This window comes from Dermochelys coriacea, chromosome 19 (assembly GCF_009764565.3).
Source record: "Dermochelys coriacea isolate rDerCor1 chromosome 19, rDerCor1.pri.v4, whole genome shotgun sequence".
In the NCBI taxonomy this organism is placed as follows: Eukaryota; Metazoa; Chordata; order Testudines; family Dermochelyidae; genus Dermochelys; species Dermochelys coriacea.
This window is the reverse complement of record NC_050086.2, coordinates 16493547-16513337: the sequence shown is the minus strand read 5'-3', so window position 1 is coordinate 16513337 and position 19791 is coordinate 16493547. Positions and strand designations below refer to the sequence as shown.

At 43.7% G+C, this 19791-nt stretch overlaps 1 protein-coding gene across 7 annotated transcripts in view; it reads right to left on the bottom strand.

The window, feature by feature from the left end:
• Window positions 1–19578, bottom strand: part of HIVEP3 (HIVEP zinc finger 3) — a 425423-nt gene extending 405845 nt beyond the window's left edge. For 2 of the 7 annotated variants that reach the window (XM_043506209.1, XM_043506212.1), the window contains exons 1-2: window positions 18645–19074; window positions 17552–17661 (exon numbers count right to left, since the gene is read on the bottom strand). The gene's annotated coding sequence lies outside the window, so the exon portion shown is untranslated. Of the gene's footprint in view, window positions 1–17551; window positions 17662–18644 lie in introns of all 7 variants that reach the window. The other 5 variants (XM_043506208.1, XM_043506213.1, XM_043506206.1 and 2 more) reach the window with 4 other exon arrangements.
• Window positions 19579–19791: the final 213 nt, after the last annotated feature.

Genomic DNA, 19791 nt, shown 5'->3' with positions numbered 1-19791 from the left:
TAACAAGGGGAGTCAGACTTTCTCCAGGAAGCTCCAAGCATTTTGTGAGATGGTAAGGTCCAGAAAAGTAACAGGGATTAAATGAGTGAAATGCAGAACCAACAAACAGCAGCAGTGTTCAGAGCCATTTCATGTGAAAAATACCATGTCCCTGGAATGGCTCAGATGGTGTAATGCATGGACTGTGCAGCTGATGAACACTGAAGCAAATCACAGAAGGAGGATGCAACCATTTATGTTCCCCTATGCCCAAACTCTGAGCATGTTCCTGGTCCCATTGAAATCAAAGGCCAAACTTCCACTGACCTCAGTAGGAAAGGATCAGACCCACTACTGCTGACATTAAAAAAATAAAAGTTATTTCTTGGTCCTTGTTTCTGTACAATCTTCCTTCTTGTCTCATCCTGCCTATACCAATGGCAAACAGCTGAAGGTTCAGAGGAAGGTGAAGGTCTAATGCACCTGCCAGCAATGCCCTCCTGTATATAAACCGGTGGGGGAATATTCCTGCCTGATCTTTGCAGCAACCAATTTATGCCCTAAAACACAAGATTTGAGTGTGCCCATCGTTGAATTGAATTGGGCCCATTCTTAACCACACTGAATTCAATGGGATCAAGACCAGGCTTATTACTGCAGATAAAATTAATCAGGTCCAGTTTTAAGTGGAGCCATAGCATTTGATTCTGCCCTCCTGCAGTAGTAAATCCCACACATTGGTTCTGTGCTGTAGGAATTATTTTCTTTCACTGATTCTAAATGGACCACCCATTAATTTCTCTGAGTGACTGCTCTGTTCCAGTATTATGGGACAGCCTAAAAAGGAGGGATTGAGCAGTTTCCCTTTACACCCTTCATAATCCTAAAGACTCAAATATTCTCTAACTCTTCCCCTGTCCAGATTAAATATTTGGGGGGGAGGGGAAGTTTGACATAACATGTAAATCGAGTGAGACATTGACCCACTCTCTCCCTAGAGTTATCAGCTGCAACCCATTTTGTCCTTACTTCCAAAAACTTGAGCAGTATTCTCTAGAACAATTGTTATTAGTTATTCCCATTGATTCTCTTAGCATTTGCTTCACACATTAACCTGCCTACAGAAACTTCTTCTCAATCTTTTACCTGCCCAACCCTTCCATAAATTTGTGGCCACTTTTTCTAGTGTTCTTCTCAGGCCCAGTAACTTAAGGAAATTATTTTGTTCTGTTTATTTCCTTCAGAATTTAACAACACCTGAATAAGGTCCCCACTTAGTCTCCTTTTTTTTTGCAAAGACAAATGGACACAATTTCATATGCTGAAGTGTCTGTACCAGCAATAAATTACTCCATTTCCTTTTATACAGAAAAGAAGCCACAGTCTGTGCTGTGGCATATGTTTTAACTTTGCACATGATGGTCATAGAGCTGATTCTAGCAATACTCACATGATCTAGAGCTGGTGCCAGCATTGCCACCTGCCCCTATTTTTCAGAAGCTTCTCAGTTTTGTTGTAGCAAAACCATGTCTACTGCCCCTGCACAGTCCCATTCACCTCGGCACAAAGTCTGGAAACAGGCCACACGGCTCGGAAACAGGAGTACATTAAGGATGGAAGACAGTTTTCATGTGAGCTAGTGTTCTGGCTGGAAGCAACCCTACACCAAGCCCTCAGCAACAGTAATCTGTATGGCTGAGGGAGGGAAGGGAAATAAATGCAAAGATATCACTAGCCTTAGTAAAGAGGCTCATGCACACAAATGTTTGGCCCATGCTCCCTGACACCTAGCTACCCACTCCAGAACACCCCCTTACAGCTCGTGTCACAGAGGGCCCAAAAACAACATATCCCCAAGTTTTCACATCGAGTGGAGGAGCCAGAGTTGATAATGGAAACCATCTGCCTTTACGTTCCCCTGTGGTACACAGATTTTCTAACAGGTGCCAAAATAGAGCATCCTGCCAGAATATGACCCTTTGAGGATTATACACTTGCTTTACATCTATGCAGTACATACTTATCTATACATAAGTGCCTAGACACACTCAACACCTAACGTTTTCTAAGAATTGTGGAAGAAAGGCCAAATTGCCGACTAAATCTCAGATCAAACAGGGCTAAAGAGTCTTAGCAAACAGCTGAGAGCTGGGAATTCTTCTGCTAATCCTTATGCAAATCTACTAACGTTACGGCTAGTCTACACTGGCAACGCTAAAGCGCTGCTCTGGCAGCACTGCCGCAACAGCACTTTAACGTGGCTTGTGTGGTCACGGCTCTAAAAAACCCACCTCCACGAGGAGCGTAGCTACCAGCGCAGCTACCAGCACTGCTGCACTGTCTACACTGGCACTTTACAGCGCTGTAACTTGTTGTGATCGGGGAGGTGTTGCACCCCTGAGCGACAAAGTTGCAGCCCTGTAAAGCGCCAGTGTAGACAAGCCCTTACAGTACCTCTGTTGCTCCCAATGCTTCACTTATCCTTTTAGCAACTGGCCTATGCACTAACTTCATATAACTGAAGAAAAGTGAGATACCATCGTCTACTGCACAGGGCCCTCTCATGCAGCTAAATCAGTCTCGGCTCCCATATTCCCTCTCCCCTTATTGGGCCCCCAGGATGTATCAGTCCTCAGGGGAGGCATGGGATGATAAGTGAGTGCTTGAGCACCACAGCTTTACCAGGGGACATGAAGGACCGGGGGCAGCTTTACTGCATATCTCATAAATAATGTACATGTTCTGTGGGCTCTTTTTCAGAGCTCAGGCATGCGGGAGATGCTGCTGAGGCAGAAACTGGACACCTATGGTGACCCCTAGTGAAGTATATGCATGTGTCTATGTGTATGTGCGTGTCCACTTGCCTATCAACTAACCAGAGTGTCCTTTGTGTGGCTACGGAAATCCCAGACGAGGATTAGGGTTAGATTTTACTGAGGATGGTTTCAGGATATTTGTGTTCTCATTCTATGTTTGTGACATTTGTTGACAGGGGAGTTGCGGGGTGAAGGAGGGGTCACTTTAGGGGGGCAAAGCTGAGACCAGCCAGGCACTGCTTTGGCTGCTTCATTCTTCCCTTGAACAGGGCGTTGGAGGCCTGGCAGTGCCCAGACAGCTCTTAGGTCTGCATGCTGCCAGCTGGACAGGTAAGAGAGCCAGGGCTCCAAGCTGTCACTATAGAGAGAGCAGGATCATTCTGGGATTCCACTGGGAGGACCAACTGCACCACTGCAGCAGTTCGACGGACACAGTGACTAGCCTAGCTCAATGCCCAGCCTCAATCCAGATGGTGGTAGGATGGCTCTGCACTGCTGGTAATAATTTTATATGGGGATGCATGGTGAGCAACAAGCATGCTAGGAGGTCCAAACAGTGACTAGGCATGCCACTTTTCACTTGTGCAGACAAGGCCATATAGACAGTAGCAAAAAGATCCACTGCCTTGCAATGCTTATTGAAGAGTATCATAAGCAGTGATACATCCTGGTCTAACATTTTATAGATTTTTTATTTTTCCAGTCAAAATGGAAATAACCAGTTTTAAAATAGTGATGCGGTTCTCTGCCCTGGCTCTGGGATTTACCCAGCTGCAATGTCTTTACACTGCTAGCGAAGTTAATACTGACCTCCTTGGACCAGACATTCTAAGGAGGAGAGGTAATTTTTTTACTATGAACTAGATGTCTGCATCTATAGCCTATAGTCCAAGAACTCCACCTATGACTGAATCTATAGCACTGTACAATCCCAGAGTGCTTCTGGACACTCATGGCATTCCTTCTGTGTAGACTGTTTGTTTCTAAACTGACAAGCTTTTTATTCAAAAAAATCAGTCACATTCATTAACAGAAATATAGGCAAATTGTGAAAAGACAAATGCATACACATTTTAATGCAAAATACTGTACATGAAAATCACTTCCCCCTCCACATATCTGCCAAGCCCTGCATTCAGGGGCTTCTGTTCTCCCAGCAGATGATTTGCCAGCTAGTAAAACAGCATTTAGGCTTTCTATTATGTTTTACGTATTTTTGATACTATCTACAACTGCAAAAGAATTCAGGATTTAGCATATTGAAACAAAAACAGGTCCCTTCACACAAATACTCGGATGCTATTTTCTGGTTAATAAATACATTGCGTTAATTTATTAAGTGAATAAAATCTGGGAACGTGGGACTCATGAGCTGCTGTGCTAAGGCTAACCACTGTCAGCAGCCCACTATTCCTGAGCAGCCCCACAATAAACAGACAAAGGAGCATGTGAAATGGCGGGGGGGAGGGACGTGAAATTTGCTTTTAGTTTTCCAAAGATTCGTATCAATGTAAACGCTAATGTTATGAAAATCCTAAAATCTTTTCTCCTCCTGGAATCTGAAGTCTCTTACCTTAGCTACAGGCTATAAGCTATCCCAGGCTACTGGAAAAGAGAGAGAGAACAAGAGTGCGTATGTGTTACTTTTCATGCAACATTAATAGAAGACTGGATATTTCACATGACAGAGCTCATCGTCAGAGTGAATGGAGATGCCAGCTTAGTTTACAAGTTTCAGTCTTTACTACGAACTGTAACATTTTCATTTCCCACTGATTTGGTTCTGTTACTATGTTATCATATACAGTCACCGAGAACAGAATTTAAGGTTAAGACTAATTTGTAGTCATTTGTACATGTTGTGAAGAAGGAAGACACCTAATCGTGTAGCGTAACTCACCTTTGCTGATGGGATTTGTGCAGTGTCATGGCCAAAATAGCTTAAGTGCTGATTCCCTGCCCTGGAGACTAAGCTCAGATTGCGTACATCTACTCGGGTGTGCAAACTGCAGCCCACCATCTGAGGACTGGACAAGGGAGAAGTGGCACTGGCCCCTAGAGGTAAGAAGGTAAGACCAGAAAATTTCCCTGACTGTTGCTTTTACTGGTACTGCAGTTTTAGAGCTGGCATATCCAGCGATCTTCGGTGGAAAAGGTGCAGCAGCTGTTGCCACTTCATGATTTTCAACTGGGGGGAAAAGACAAAAGTGTCACAATCCTGCTATCTCAGAAACCAGTAGGTTATTTCCAGTTGTCACTGGAAGGAATGACAGGATAATTAGGCCCTATGTTAGCACAATGATAAGGATGCAGAGATAGCACTCAAAATTAAGAAAATGTAAACATTAAAAGAAAAGGAGTACTTGTGGCACCTTAGAGACTAACAAATTTATTAGAGCATAAGCTTTCGTGAGCTACAGCTCACTTCATCGGATGCAAATGCATCCGATGAAGTGAGCTGTAGCTCACGAAAGCTTATGCTCTAATAAATTTGTTAGTCTCTAAGGTGCCACAAGTACTCCTTTTCTTTTTGCGAATACAGACTAACACGGCTGCTACTCTGAAACCTGTAAACATTAAAGTTAGCCACATACCATGAAATCGTTCTTCCTTGTACCAACATATGAAATGTACGACCATATGAAAAAGTGTTTAATTACATGGTTTAAATAATACAGATGAGATTTTCAAAGGCATATAAGGGGTGAGGCACTGACAATTCAATTGGCACTTAACTCCCTTAGGATCCTTTCAAATCCTATCCAAAATGTACTCTCATTCATTGTACTACTGCATCACATGCACATAGCTGTCTACAATAACTGTGATCACATGCAGTAATTAGAGACTATCAGAACACATAGGCATAAAAGGTGGCAGAGTTAAGGTTGTGTGTTCATCCTTAACTTTTATATTCCCTTATTCCTGAGTGATTAAATATCCAACTTTAGAAAACCAGAATTATGGAAATGGGGTCTCTTCTAACAGGCATCAGATGGAAAAGGCCAACTAGTGTTGATCAGGTCACTGGGAAGCCACACACCAGTAGACTTATCATGCACCAGTCAACCAAAGCTGAGACTGATCAAATCCTCATACTAAAGCTTTAGATCTGTTTAAGGTATTTAGATTGTCTTAAGTCCTTATATTGGCACAACCTGTTTAAAATGATCTAAGACTTAAGATTGGTTTAAGCTGCTTATGCAGCTTTAAGGCTTTAGAAAGGTTTAAACTGCTAAAAACATTCCCCAAAAAAGCAAATCGGGGAAATTGCAGGGAGTCTGGGGATGCTCCTGCCACCTTAAGGATATTTTTTTAATTGTGCACTTGCAAGTATATATGAGTGTACAGGTATATAAAAGTGTATTTTGCTTGCAATACTAAAAGATAAAGTCAACCTTTGGTCAAGTGGTACATGCTAAGTCTACAAATACTCAGCTTGCTAATGACTTCAACTGGCAACAGTTGGCCTTTCATGATTGGTCTCTCTCTACCCGTGGGTTTTAAAGAATCTGGGAAATTAAATGTAAAAACTACGTTAATGCCAAACTGTGGCTGCATAGTTGAGCAAACAAAAGTCAAGAAATGTGACAGCTTTGCAGCCCTTCTAACTAGGTGCCAATGGCAGCGACAAGGGCTGGGCTCAATCTGTCGAGGGGTCCTTTTCTAAAATAAATAAAATTAAGCTTGGGCCCCCCACCCAGAGCCATTCGTCTACTTCTAGATCTGAGAAATCAAAATAGAACCTGCTGGGTCACCTTAATTATACCTGAGTGGGGTTTAAGTGGAGGGGATTGTGTGTATGTGTTCACTGCAAGAAAAATATGTATTCTTAACTTGGATTGGGCTGGGAAGTCAGCTGTGCACCATCATCATTCCAGTCTGGCTCTGCTGCAAAGCAAACTCTGATCTACTACCACAGTTGTGCTTAGCCTAGCCTGGTCCAGTCTAATCCCATTCTGTCTAACTCCATACATGGTTCAGAATCTCCAGGTAGGGAACCCAGAGCAAAACATAACCTTTTGTAAGAATCCCCACTCCCCAGCCCCTGGTCTCTACAACAGAGCCCTCTACCCCTCTTCTTGATGAACCTGAACCTCATTCCCAACCAGAGACCACTACCTGAAAGTAAGGGTGACACATCTACTCCAGGCCACACCTCCTACAATTCTTATGCCTTCTTATGGGTACCGTTACAGTAATGGTTATCATTTATACAGTCAGAACAGACAAATCCCAACAAAACACACTATGTAGAACTATAAAAACAACAAGGAGTCCGGTGGCACCTTAAAGACTAACAGATTTATTTGGGCATAAGCTTTCGTAGGCTAGAACCCACTTCATCGGATGCAGAATTATGGGTAAGCAATTTTGTAATTCATGGAAAAGAGGCTGGTGCGAGCTGGTTTTCCCCCTTTTCCCCTATAGAGGGAGCAGAGAGTTCCACCCTTCTAAGCCTTCTAGCTCTGGGGTTTATAGTTACATTTGAACATCCAGCCTTATTTCATCTATTTGCATTTATGCACTAAAATACAGAGCCATACTCTGCTCACTTTTACACAAACATAAATCCAGACTATCCCCCTGATGTAAACAGTCTTTAATTATATGATCATGGATTATTTTAGGGCATGTCTACACTGCCCCCTTTGGGGGAGTAAATAGCAGTGCACACCAAAGTGCATGTGGATGCTGTGGGTGCAAATGTAAAGGTTCCCAGTTTGCACTAATGTAATCCTCTTCAAACAGGATTACTACAGTGTAAACTAGGAACCTTTAAGTTTGTATCTGCAGTGTCCACATGGGGGAGTTACATTGCAGCACTTTGGTATGCACCTCCTATTCCCACCCCTGGAAGACATCCCCCTCGCTACATATGTACCAAAGGCTGTAGAAAACACCATACTGTATGTTAAATGAGAAATAACAGATACACAAGGGGAAGAATTAAGGTTACATGCTCAATCTAAACTTTTGCATTGCTTAACTGTGCAAACTTAACACTGCATTAACACAGACTTTGTTTGTTTGAATTTGTATTATGTTATTACCTGGTACCAGATTGAGGATGAGAGTATTCAGCCCTGAAAAGTGAAAGAGGCTTTTTGATAACCAACTTTTTCCCCTCACCCCATTTCTGTAAATCAGGAGTATGCTTCATTAGCAACAGCTCATGTACATACATGAACTGCATTCACAATGGCAAATGCTGAGCAAACCACATATGACCACAGCCATATAAATGGCTGTGGAGTGAGTATTAGAAGTAGGGGTACCTATAGATACCTATTTTATACACCCACCCAAGGAAAGATTTACACTCCATCCAAAGATCCATCCATTATGTTTTCTTCATTAAGGGGCAGGAGAGAGAAAAAGTGCTGTGGCAATCATTCACATTCATAAGAATGTGTGGCACCCTGAAAAAATGTATGGAATTCCTATCAATACCAAGTAATAATACTTTCCACTGATGCATTGCTTTGCACTTGTCGATCGAAATGTATTTTCCAAACAATAATTACTTAAGACTTGAAAACCTCTGTTAGATAGGTACCATTACACTCCGAGACACAGACATGTGAAGTGTCTAGTATTTACTTACAAAGCAAGTCAGTCACAGGGCTGTGAATAGAACCCAAAAGTTCTGACCTGACCACTAGAAACATTCCCTCCAATAATGGAAGTTCCACCTGCAGATCTCCGGCAGCATGAGTCTTGTGTGCAGTTACTACTGTTTTTCATGCAGCTTTTCTATGTTACATAACATAGCAATGAAAATTCAAAATGCACAGATCACTGAGCTTTTCTGCAGCTTTGTCATGACATGCTTCACCCTTATGTTAATAAGCTTGCAAACCATTCCAACTAAATTAGGTACTTTGGGGATTTAGTTATTTTCCTAGTGTTCCCACTAAAAGTTTGTTTTCTAGCACACTTCTGAGTTATGTCGTCATTCATAATGTATTTGCATTTGCAATACTGGTCTACCTGAAGGAACAGTGATCAGTGCCAGTTGCCATGGGTTGCTACAAATCAGAATACAGAAATGCAAATTCTGTGAATGAGGGGTGAAATAAATGGTGACTCGAATCAGCCAGCGACACCTCCACTGGAATGGACACTTAAACAATCAGGCATACACAAGTTCTTACAACTCCATACTTCATGTGCTGGTTAAAAACAACACACACACCCTTACAACTAAACGCACTACCACTTCTGAACCATTTAATAATGCCAAATATTGGAACTGTTGCAAAAGTCTGTGAGCCAAAGCCATCAGCTGTATGACAAAGTTCAAAAGTGCACTTCCCTCCAGCTACCAGACGGTTCCAAACATTTTTCTTCCCTACAGACTGAAAGTCCAGTAAGTGAAAGCTAATTGCCTCTGTATAATTTTCTAAACGGTACATGCCTTCCATTATCATCATCTAGTATTTGTATTATGTAGTGCCGAGATGCCCCAATCAAGACCAAGGCCTTACTGTGCTAGACACTGCAAACATATATAGTGACAGATAATTCCTGCCTTCTAAAACCAACAATCTAACTGCACAAGACAGATGAGGGGTGGGACAAAAAATGTATTATTATCCCCTTTTATTTACAGAAAACTGAGGCAGAGATTAAGTAACTTCCCAAGGTCAATCAGATTGTCAGTGGTAGCCAGGAATTGAATCCACATCTGTCCCAGACTGGTAAGCACAATACCATATCCTTCCACCTTTTCAGACTACATTTTTGTTTTCCAAACCATAATAACAGTAATATAATAATCATATTCCTATGTAGGAGTGTAAGCTCCCCAGGGCTGAGGCAATGTGTTTTCCTTGTCTGTAAGCCCCGGGGGCTGATGAAATAATCAGAATACCAGCATCTGCAGAGTGTATCTCAGTATTTTCTCCAGGGATGATAAATTGTGGTAATCATTGAAAGAAGACGTTATTCTATGTATTATTACACGCAATGCAATGAATCTACTGGAAAACATGTGTAATTCCAGTCCAGCTAACGTAATAGTCTTTCCAAAACTGTGACTAGTAGTTAATGGGTTTGGAGAGCACAGATGACTTTCAATGGGACTTCAGCTCCAAAGTCACTTAGGTGCTTTGGAAAACTCAATCCTTACGATTTTGGGTACCTAACAAAAAGACAGTTAGGCCTTTGCCACAAAAATCAAGATCCAAATCTAACCATCCCCAAAATTCAGGGGTGTTGATAGGTTTCGCATTGGACTCATCGCGGAAAAATAAAACCCAATTATCATTATTACATAGTTGTGCGGGTTTGCCTACATATAGTGACAGGGCTACACTTTTAATTCATTCTTGACACATCTTCCACAAACCTGGGACTCCCAACTCTGCTGGCCATATATCTATGCACCCTGTAGGCAATGTGCGATCTCCAGGAAGCTGTCTGCTTTCATAGATTAACCCATCCTTTTCATCACTGTCAAAGCTATTCCGAAGTTTACGACACTCCAATCTGTCCAATGAGACAGCCTCATTGATGCAACTGTTAAATTTCTCATATAAAACCTCCACTCTGTCTCTTGGTAGGATTAGGACATACCTCCATCAGAGACATCAGAATGTGAAGCCACTCTAATGGCCTTCCTCCAAATTTGCCTTGAGCACAAAGCACTTCCTCCCTTCACCTGATACCATCTGGCCAGGTATCAGGCTTATTATTCCCATAAGTAATATAAAGAAAATATGTTGTAATGGATTATAATATATTTGACTATAACTGTGATTAATTACAATTAAGGTGGTAGTGGTCTGTGCCTTTTGGAGCTGTCCCTGCTCTGTAGGAATGTGGTTTGCTTAGCAATCATATTGTTTATTCATCTCTAGCAACAGATGCTTGGCAGACTGAAATCAGTATGTTTTTTTTAAAAAAAAATACAGTAAGAAAACTGTTTAAGCTGTTTTTGGATTGCAGGCCATTAAAATTCACCTGATTATGGAGCCACTGAATAGCAACCTGAACCATTTTTGCACAAACTTTCCCATAACATTCACTTTCAGGTGTTCACCAAGACTGGAAAATGACAGACTGAAAATTTCAGGAAGTTACAAGCAAATGAATGTAGGGGAATAGAATAGAAACATGCCTGCAACCTGAACCGTAGTGGTTACTAATGTTCCCCCTACAATGAGATACATGTGGCCTTTTTACCATTGTGAGAAGTCAGGAACGAGGCGAATCTGTATACAGACTGAGAAGTGAGGAATTGGTGTTTATTGACTCACAGAGCTTAAGGCCAGAAGGCACCAGCAGACCATCTAGTCTGACCTCCTGTATATCACAGGCCACCAACACCACTCAGCACCTGCACACTGAACCCAACAACCCAAATGAGACCAAAGTATCACAGCTGACAGGAGACTAGACAATTATGTGTCACAGGCAGAGAAGAGGAGGGATTGAGGTGCACTAGGTCTGAGGGACAGGGAAAGGATTAAGGGAGATATACCCAGATAACCCTGGCACATGACATTGCAGAGGAAGGCCAAAAAAAAAAAAAAAAAAAGAGCCCAAGGTCCCTGCTAACCTGACCTGGGGGGAAATTCCTTCTCAACCAATCATATGGCGACCAGTTAGACTCTGAGCATGTGAGCAAGAGCCAACCAGCCCAGAGAGATAGAATGCTCAGTGCTACCCCAGAGCCCTGGCCCAACTCAACCAACGTCCCATCTCCCGCCATGGACAGCCCTGATACATGAGAGGAAGCAGGATGAAAACAAAAAACCTAGAACACACTGCTGGGGGGTGGAGGGGAGGGAATCCCTTCCTGACCCCTGCAAGTGGTTGACTGAAACCCTGAAGTGTGACCATAATGAGTAAGTGACTTGGAAAATGGCCTGTGGTTGAGCCATAGGCGGGGATTTGTAACCCATATTGCACGGGTGTGTGAGCCAGGGTGGGAGAGGTAGGAGGGTTTCGGATCTATTGGTTGAGGCAGTGAAGGGATGTGTTTGCAGAGTTAATGTTGTCCTCTGGAACACTCACTGTGATATTTTATACATGAACATTTTTTAAGAGATTATCTGAACTGTGAAGACATTTGACTATTTATCAACCTTCCCTACACTATTTCCAAACCTATAAAAGAGGATTCTTTTAACAGTAACATTCCTTGGCATACATAGTGTATGTTTCAACTCTACGGGTAACTTGTAACCTGTTAAGAAGGTAAAGACATTTTTTGTTTGTTAACATAAATAAATGCGGAAGGCTTTTGTCTGAGATTATATCTATGTTATTATGGGTGGAGCAGGTTTGATTAATTTAGGGATGACTATTATTTTTCAAGGACCTCACTGTGAATCACGCATTTGCTTAGACTGGTGGTCCCCAACCTGTGGTCTGTGAAGCACCAGTACATCAGGGAGTCCTTCCTGGTGGATCATGGGGTGCTTGCTCTTCCTTTTTGTTTCCACTTGCTAAACGTCTTTAACATATACATTAACCACTTCCGAAATACCTCTCTTCCATATAAGCAGTTGCCATAGTTTCCACAGAGATGTTATGAGATCATAAATGGGAGTGGAAGTATCCAAGAGACAATCTATCTACTAAATATTGGTCCATGCCATGAAAATATTTGGGAGCCCAAGTGTTAGGCAATCTGATTGGTGAACATTATTCCAGCTCTCAATAATATAAATTACTTAAGATGTGAACAACAGAATGATTCAGTCATGAGCCAGGTTTTCTCTTATGTATGTAACTATAAGGATTATTTATAAAATAACACACATTCCTCCAAGTTTTTTTTATGGCTGCTAGAGACCGGTGAATGCTCAGTCATGAAATAAATAAATAAACAAATAGAAAGCCTGGAGTATGCAGCAGTTGGAACTCCTCATTTCTGTTCTCAACTCTGCCAGCAACTCGTACTGAGATCTTGGCCAAGTCATTTCCCCATCTGCCTCGTTTTCCACACAGAGTAAGAAAAGAGAGAGTCCTAAACGTTAACAAAAATTCATATCACCTCCTCCTCCCCCAGCAGTTACACAATGAGCCCAAAGGGGAGCCAATACATGGGTTAAGCAGTTGGTACCTCTCTACTCTCAGCACAGATGTCTTGAGTCTTTCAAAAATTCAGATGAAGATGTTGGGGCCTATCAATTCTGACATCTCCATGGGAGTACGATTAGTAATCTTTAAACATGGTTAAGCAGCACACTGACCTTTGTCTGAATCTCACTTTGCTACCAACAAACTAGAGGCAACACTGACTAGGCCACCAAAGAAATGAATACATTAGGGCTTAAGATTCCTTTCTGATTATTTGTATTACCGTAGCACCTAGGAGCCACAGTCACAGACCAGGGCCCCATTGTGCTAGGCAAACACAGAAAAATAACAGAGTCCCTGCCCAGTCCTTGGGACATCCATGCTAATGGTTGACACACATGCTTCTCAGTCATACCAGCTGTAGGTGCTTAGTTGTTGTGTTGAGCCAGCCAGATGTTTTTAGCCACAAATCAGCATAGACTTGTTTTCATTTCCACTATACAGAGGAAAGTGACTTGCTCCCAGCTGATCCATTTACAAATGACAGTTTTGGGTCAGTGTTGTATTACTATTGTCCTGACCCTATGTCATGGAAGAGCAGACTCAATGCTCTGGAAATGCTCTGAATGAAGTTCAGACAGGACCCTCTTGTAGTGTGACACCCCTGAGGGCACACTCTCACTTGGGCAAGCGTCCTTGGTTTCAGCACCTCCTGGGTCTGACCTCGGAGCATTCAGCATCCTGTTTCACGCTGTGAGCTCCCCACAGTGAGTCCATCTGTACAGGACACCTGGCGAAGTCTTATGTGCCCCCAAAGGGGCTATGCACCCCAACTTCCACAGTAGCAATGAGTCAGCACTGTAGAACAGAAGGATTTATTAGTTGTCTGGAACACAATGTAGAACAGACCTCATTAGCTCAGAAAGCAGGAAGTTACAGCAAAGTCGATCTTGGGGAGACCCAGAGCCCTGGGATGTGTCCGTCCCCTCCCCCCGAGTCCCAAACCAAGAGACTGGCCAGCTTCCAGATGCCTCCCTTCAGTCACGCCCAGTTGCCAATCCTCCATCCTTTGACTGTTTCCTGGACAAACCGGTCACCTGGCCTCCAACTCTCTCATAGTTCTCCAACTCCTCTGGCTGGCTCTTGCAGAGGAGGGGTTCCGGCCATCATGTGCCAGGATGCAGAATGTTTGGCCATTGTCTGGGCCCAGGGAGCTAGATAGATGTCACACCTGCCCTCTAGGGGTCTCTGCAAAATCACACACCCTCGTCACACCACCAACACAGAGGGGAAACTGAGGCCCATACAGAGTACTCAGACAAAACTTTAAGAAAATTCCCACTTTGTCACACCCTGTTCTATTCCTCACCAGCTTCACATCATGAATGAAGAGAGCTAAGACTCATGGTAATTACTGAACCAACTGAAATCTAGGTGCAAATCCTGAACTAAGCAAATGAAATACAGGATGAGGAGAAGGCAAAGCACTCTCTAAACCAGAGCTTTTCAAACTGGATTCACCATGTTTGCCACATCCACAAGTGTCTGGATTTTGCTTCGAAAATTTCTTATATTTACATAAAATGTATTTAACAGGACAGCCATACTTCTTTCCAAAAATCAAAAAAGGTATCAGGATATTTGAGAACCACTGGTCTTAACCATGGCTAAATACAAAAATTACCATACACCACATTTCGGAGGCATTCAAGGGGGCTCAGGTATCTCTTTTCAAAGGCCTTGATTTCCACACTCAGCAATGACCATATGCCCAGAACGGTCTCTGCTTTCCAAGGCATCAGTTTAGATTATCAGGCTGGTCCAAGTCACATTTCAGAATTTTCAACATCTTGTAAACCACTATTCTATGCACTTATCTCTTAGTGTGTGGGTGAACACATTTACATCAACAGCTGTTTTACAAACACCACAACCAAAAGGACCAGTAGTCTCCTATGAGATTGTGGTGCTGCTCTGTGACCCAGCTTCTAAAGGTGTTCAGAATGATTAACTCTACTCCTATCTTCCCCTTTCCATCCCCAGAAGTTGGAGAATAATAATAATCTCATTTATGGAGGGCCATAAATTTCCACAAAATCCTGAAGTACTTTAGAAACTATATACAGTATTGTACAAGAGTTACTACATATACCATGTGAATGCGGACACCTCTGGGGTAGAATAAGATAGCTATTTAGAAGCACGCAGCAATCCTACATTACCATTCACAACAGAAAGTAAAGTTAATTACATCCAAATGAAATTACAGGGGGAATTTTGGGAGGAACAATGAAGTTACCCCAACTGGAATTTGGCCAGAACACCCAGGTTTCCCTATTTTGAAAAAAAAAAAGCAATGGAATCATTAATGACCACAGAAAGATGAGGCCCTTGATGTTAATATCCGGTCAGCAGCACGTCACCCCCTGACACCATGATGAAACAATGGTTCTAAAGTGACTCAGTAGGAAGAGCATCTCCTAGTGAGTCACCAAAACCACTTTCCTGCAGCTCCTAGAGTTTTCTTTGGAGGTTTCTCATCCAAATACTATATCTCAACAATCCTGCCAACCCCTGCTAGTCTGAGTTTACTGAAGCCCAAAGACTGGAAATGAACAGGGTCTCTCACATGGTAGCGTTTCACATGACAAGCTGTGCAAACAAGCTGGCTACAACAAAATAAATAAATAAACCCAGTTCATTTGCTTCCAGCCAAGAGGATTCCTGCCCCCTTAAGTGGAAACAAAATCTTGAAAAGAATCTATTAAATAGCAGGGCTACAGCTTCGGTTCACTGACGGTCATGCTCCTAGAATAAAACCAGAGACAGACTCTTATCTCTGCAGAAACAATGCCCCATAACTATCTGCTCTGAGGTTTATTGGTCTGCTATCGGGGTATGCCAGAGTTGTTAAAATACAGGTTACATTTTCTCCACGAAGTATGAACTTGGATGGTGACAAGTTCACATTAGGATAGAGTTGCCATTTCAGGAAAGGACAGGAAGGGGAGGGATGGGAGAGGGAGAGAGAGGTGCACACACACGCGTGTGCACAATGCACACACACATTGCAGAAGCAATCCTCGGAATCTCCAGGGGCCGACTAGCCAAAGGGTCAGCCGCAGCACAGGTAAAGGATCAGCGGAAGAGTACTTAATGACAGTTCAGACACGTGGTGAATGACTCAGAGGAAGAAACTGGGCTTGTAGGAATATTCTCAGATCAGCACAGTCACTGAGCCAACAATTTGTTTTGATCATACTGCATGCACATTATTCACCCATGTCTATGAATTCCTAATTAAAGTCATTAGTTGGGGGAGATATAGCCACAACAATTCTGTTTTTAGGGGACTCACTTGGGTGTTCCTACGAAACACCATGTGTCATGCTTTGAACGCTCTTGGCTTTTACAATTAATCAATGGCAAACTTCTTGCAGACTATTTCCTGAATACCTGGTTCAAAATCAATGGCCATTTCTACAATAGGCAGCTATTCTCTATCACACAGAACAAAATCCCGACTGTTCACAAAACTCCCTAAAGATCTAGCTCCAGATTCCCAGGCTAAGAGCTAACTTTTGCCCTCAGAGGTTTATAGCACTGAAGTCAACAGGAGATCATACATAAGATGAGGGCAGAATCGGGCCCCAAAAGAGCCCTCTGCAGTGGCTGCTGCAATTCCAGTCTTGCAGTTCTGTGAAGCTCAGCCGAAAACTGAGTGCATGAACCAGCCAGGTACTGCATGAGGTTGCTGTACAGCATCTGCAGAACAATGTCACAATAGCCCGCCAAAATCTAAGAAGGCTCATAGAAAAGGGCAAACCTATGAAGATAAGAAAATCCTAACACTGACTGCATCCAAATATTATCTGGCAGGGTATAAGGAGAACTGCCGGTGACCAGGCTTTGTGTAGGAGAGAGGACATTCAAATTCAATCATGGTCAGGGATTTGCCTGTGAAAACGAGGGATGGGTCAAATCCCCCTTTTTTTTACATCAGATGGCACACCCATGAGTAGCTCTGGCTATTCACCAGAGACAGAGTACCAATACCAGACATGACAACAGAACGGGGCCTTTTCATACCAACTCAACATAGCCGTGAGAGGTGGCACAATGCTGGTTCTAGCAGGATGAGGCTTCCCAGAGAGCAACATGCTCATTTTTCCTGAATGCAATGGTCAGGACCTCTGCTAGGGGTAAATGCCCCAAACAGCAGCATGTCAATCTTATTCTTAGCCAGCAATTTACTTCTACTCACATTGGCCTCCTCTGTTCCACAAGCAAAATATGGCTACACTGGGAGAAAATGAAGTTGCTGTCAATTGACGATGAATTCAGGCGACAGCCAAAGCTAATTAAAAAAGAACGAACAGCAGTGTGGATGTCTTAGCATGGCACAGATAGGGTTACACTCTTGATGTACGCTGATTGACACTGCTAAGGTTACTTCAGGCTCACAGATCTCACCCATCACGCCATGCAGAGCAGTGAGCTCAGCCCACCCAGGGAATACACAGACTCACACACACAAACACAGCATACAGCAGCACAGCCCAACAGGCTGTCTCAACAGCAACCTGACACCTTTCATAAGGAAAGCGCAGCCAAAATGGAATCTCGCTGTGCTGTTCTCCAACTGCTGCAATAGTCAAAAATACTACACCACCACACACGCATACGCAGACACACGCAGAATGCAAAACCCCAGTGCCTACCTTTGCTGTCTGACGGCAGGCAGATTCTGTACTGGGTTGGCTTGGTGATTGTTCCCTTCTTTATGAAGTGTTCTGATCAACCAATGCTATTTGCATTCTTTCATTAGCACCTGTTTCAAGCAAGGAAGGGAAAAGCTCATTATGAGATCAGCTTCCTTTTAAAATAAAAATAAGATTAGTAGATTGACTGTGCCGAATAATAACAATGGCAATAATAAAACATGTACATTAAAGCCCCAAACTAGGCAGTTTAATAATGGGAGATCCTGCAGGTTGTGAGCATGCTCCAGCCGGAACAAATCCTTCCTCTGTTATTCCTCTGAATAAAAATAAACCATGGTCAAGAAACCGAAATGGAAGCGTCCTCCTAGAATCCCTGCTGCTGAAAAATCTGTAATAAATTCAGCCTGAAGATGCAGAATCTAATCAGCAGCTGTTTTCTGGATCCAAAGCTAGCCAAAGCCTCTCTTGTCTTTTCCCACTATGAGTCTAGGCCTTTTTGAAAAGGGTTTTAACCTTTTAAAGATACAGTACACCAATTATCACTTCAGGAGAGCTGTCACTGGGTGCTCAGAAAACCCTGTCCACACAACCCAAGAGGAGAGAACAGCCATTGTTTGGGCTAATGATCTTTCTGAATAAATGTTGTTATTATCATCACAGACTTTAAGAATGTAATTTTTGCTTGGACAATAAAAATAAACGGATAAACTTGCCATTCAACTGCTCAATAGTCACAACAAAACTGAACAGCGGTTAGTTACAATACACACTGAATTCTCAATATACAGCCTCTCATTATTGATATTATTTTTACTGCTATTGAATCTTGGAACGAAACAGTGACCGAAGCAGCGGCTCTGCCCACTTGCTATGACAGGGTTAAGTACAGGCAGAGAACAGCCCCTGTCAAGTACTTACCATCAAAACTAAGGGCGAGGGCTCAAAGTTTTAAATGGGCCGTTTCGGGATGAAATACAGCATTCTTCCAAAACACTCTGACCAAAACAAAACAATAAATGAACAGACCCAACCCTCCACTAATACACATTTTACTGGCTCGGACCATCCCATCCCTGGTTCGCTTCCATACCTCGTTTTTAAAGGACGAAGACGAAGCGCCAGCTAAACCTCTCCGGAGCACATTTCCTGGTTCTTTTTAGCAAAAAAGAAACCCCAGAACCAACCCAGCCCCCGGATCTCCGCGTGTGAACGGAGCTGATGCGCCCCGCGTACTTCTAGGGAAACAATCGCTGCCATCCATTGCAGACACACACGCACCGTGCATTCATCCAGCCGCTACATGCTTCTCCCCTGCGGACATGCATCATCCAGCCCACCTGAGGGGCAGTCGGAGCAGCATCCTCGGCGGCGGGGGAAGAAAAGCCTCTCCCCGGGGTGCTCTCATTTAGACCCACCAAGCTTCTGTTACCGGTATAGTCCTGGATCTGCAAAGCCTATCGGACAAACCATTGCAATCAAGCGGTACTCTTCCCCCCCTTCCCCCCCCCCCGTCCAACTTTCTCTTCCTCCCTCCCCCTTCCACGGCTCTTCAGCAGAAAATTATCATATTTCATGTGTCGTTGCTCCAGCGCGCTGCCTGCTCTCGCCAATTGGCTGGGCACTTGCAGCCGGAAATGTCAACAGGGCTGGCTCCGCAGAGCGCAGGCTCGCCGCGGCCAGAGGCTGCAGGCTGGGCTCGCTCCTTTGCTGCCCGGCCGGGGAGCGGGACCCGCTGGCCCCGGGGGGACCCGGCGGCACAGGCACAACCTTCCATCGCACGAGCCCTTGAAAACCAGCCCAAAGGCAGGGAGCCTGCAGCCAGAGGAGAGGCGGGTGGTTCCCCGGCTCCCCTCGGAGGCGAGCAGGCTTCTCCAGCCGGCGGCCGCAGGAGGAGGAGCGGCATTGTGGCTCGCCCTTCTTCCAGGGGGTGACGCGGCGAGGCCAGAGATCGCCCCCTTCCCTTTCCAGAGCTGCGCAAGGGTCAGAGCATTCCGAAGAGCAGGCTGCTTTGGAGACGCATCTGCTTCCATCTCCAGCCCACCGTATATCTGTTCCTCCGACCCCCTCCTTTATTGTCGGCCGGGCTTTTCCGTATGGAAATGGGAATCTTTATTACCAGATCCAGTTGTTCCAGCTGCAGTCCCTCATCCCCCCGCCCCCCCCCGACCTGAAGTCATAACAGAGCTGGGCAAATGGTTAACAATTCATCATTGATATATGTCATTAAAAGCGCTTTA